Source organism: Mesoplodon mirus (assembly GCF_964341445.2).
Source record: "Mesoplodon mirus genome assembly, chromosome: 1".
NCBI lineage: Eukaryota > Metazoa > Chordata > Mammalia > Artiodactyla > Ziphiidae > Mesoplodon > Mesoplodon mirus.
The window spans coordinates 19427551-19430575 of record NC_138976.1 but is presented as its reverse complement, the minus strand read 5'-3'; positions in this window follow the sequence as shown (position 1 = coordinate 19430575).

The following is a 3025-nucleotide window of genomic DNA, read 5'->3' as shown; positions in this document are numbered from 1 at the left end:
TTGTTAATCTAGCCCCATGCCCCACCCCAGCTCTGGCCAAAGTGTAGTAGTCAAAATTGAGAACTATTGCCCTGAAAAGCATGAGATAAACATACAGCCAGACAAGCCGCTTTGCTTGGGGGCAGAGCCCCTGGGGAAAGGCTTTGATGACGGTTCATCATGGTCCCCTGGGATGAACGCACAACCTGGAGAGGAGAGGGCTCTGGGTAGGATGTCCCCTTAAAAAGCAAGACCTGATCTTACTCATCTATAATGTGGGGATGATGACAATTCTGGCATTGCTCAGTTGGGATACTGAGAATCTTAGTCTGGAAGCGAACTTAGAAATTCACGTTGTGGCCCAGAGACGTTAGATGGCTTGCCCAAGGCCCCGCAGTGGGTAAGAGGTAGAGACGTGGGCAAAACAGAGAAGCAGAACATGACAGTGGATAAGAGGTTGGGAGTAGACTGACTGATGGATCCAAATCCAGATTTATCACTCTGGCTGTGTGCCTTTGAGAAAGTCACTGTGCTTCCCTGAGCCTCAGATTCCTCATTTACAAACTAGCCATACTGGTAATCGTATCTACCCTCTAGTGTTTTGTGATGCTAAAAGGAAATTGTGTTTGCAACATGCTTAGCATCGTGCTTGGCCCTGGGTAGGTGCTCAGATCTTTCTGGGGTTGACAAAAGCAGAATGGAGAATCAAGACAAAGGCAAAATGGGGCTCTAGTGGTAGGTGATGATATTGCCAAGACCCTGGGGCCAGTAGAGAAGGAAATCAAGTGAGCTGGAGCTGGTGTGGGGGATGAGTGTGGCCAGATTTAGGGCGTCCCAGCCGGGGTGAGTTTGGGCTGACAGGACAGTGGTGCTGCCAGTGTTCCTATTCCAGGTACCAGGATTAGGACATCAAGGGGGACGTGGTATTCAGGAAGGGAGGGCATCCTTGGATCCCTTCTCAGCTTAGAGTGGTTGTTCAGTCGGTGGTATTACACTGAACGGAAGACCAAGTCACCTTTGGAGGATTTGGAGGTCCGTTCCTGGGAATGCCAATCTCTGTGGGGGCAGATGTGTTTTACTGATTTGAGACTAGGAAATCAGCCTCTGACTGAGGATTAAATAAGATGATGCAGTGCTTATCTAAGTGCCCACTAAATGTCAGTGCTTGTTATTTACTGCTAACAATAAACCCTGAGAGTTGGGCACTTTTATCCTGCCTGGGTTCAAATGTTGACTTAGCTGAGTAATTCTGGGCAGGTAAACTTAATCTTTTAGGCTCCATTTCCCTCATATGTAAAATGGGATAATAGTGCAATCTCATCACACTGGGAAGTAAGATGAACTGTCTGATGAGTTGAGTTCAATGTGTGTCATAAGGTAAGAACACAAAAAATGCCTGCTCTAAGCACTAGTGTTAAAGTCCAATCTCAGCCCGTGAGGGGCCATCCCTGTTATGTGGAATGGTGAGTGGGCTGCCATATCCGGGTGGAGAATCGGGGTGGGGCGGGGCAGAGGGGCATGGAGAGTGTTGTCAGCATGGAACAGCGTTCACCGACCCTGGAGTTGAGGTCTCAATTCCAGCTACCTTTCCATTTCATGATCCGAAGGGATAAAAAGTCCCTGTGTGCCAAGTGTAAGGTACATGAAGTGTACAGCACATGGGGAATTTTGCTTTCTCTTGCAGAAACCCTCTCCTCTCCCCTCACACACTGAAAAAGGGAAGCTCCTTTGAAAGTCAAGCATTATAAGCATAGAATATCGAGACCAGTTTCTAAACTACAAACGGAAGGGGCTTTAGCTCACTTGATCCACTGCTACTCATGATTCTCACAGGGGGACATTGAGATTCGGTAGGAATGAAGTGGCTGGCCCAAGGCCTCAGAATTTGCCAGCTGGCAGACCTGGGCCTGGAACAAAGATCTGTTGACTCCAATCCACTGTGTTTTCTACAGTTCCACCCTGGAGCATTATTATTATTGTTATTACTATTATTTTGGTGTGTACATGTGGGAGAGTGGAAGCAATGTGAACAGGGATGGTAAATAAAGATAGTCAAATGATCTAACAGTTGGTCAGTTTTGTCTCCTTGATCTGAAGTTCCTAGGGATGTAGAGTCTCTTTGAGAACTGAGTGCAAAAGTTGTGTTTGGTGAGCTGGATTAGAACAATCTTTTTCATCTGGAGAACGGGCATTATGACTTTTGTAGACATTTGACTTTTAATAAATTCAGGGCAAATAATTCATTTCTTTACATAAGGGTAAAAAAATGTTTTGTTCTTATCACTCCCAGGAGTTGGGTACAAGCTAAATGTGAGAACTGAATTTCAGAAGGACACTATTACATGCTTAGATTTCCCACTGGGAGGGGAAATTTTGAGACTGAGTTTTTGGAGGAGAGTGTTATCCTCTTCTGCCTTAATCCATGTCTCATTTTACCTACAGCTATTAGCTGGAAACAAATGAAATTTCAATGTGACCCTTTTTGACCTACAGAAATGGCAATTTAATATGGTCCCACCCTATTACTGGCTGAGCATCAATGGTGACTCCAACTACTGCTCTGGGAAATGGAAAGAGATGGATGAGTTGAACCCTTTTAATTCTTGCTGACTGCCATTTCATGAATGGCAGCATGTATAGTTTCAGAGAGACCTGGGTCCCAATTCTGGCTCCATCAGGTCCTAATATGACTCTCTCTGGCCTTTCTTTCTCTTTTCTTAGGGTTGTTTGGTATGAGTTTAAGCCACTTACCCACAGAGTCTCCTAATTCATAAAAAGAACTAAGTATATTCCCTCCTTCTCTTCCTTTCCCTCATCTGACCGGAGTGGCACAATCTGTGGGGTTTCATAGTCAGTTTGTCATAGGATTTATTATAACCTGTGAAAATTAGTTGCCATTTTGAATTCAAATACATGGAGAACTAGAGGCATTTTAAAACCCCAAGAGGTTATCCTTAGACCTTAATCTAGAAAGAAAAATAAATGAACAGATGGACAAAAGAATGGATCTAATTATTAAAATTCTGCAGCTTTCAATGCCAATTTA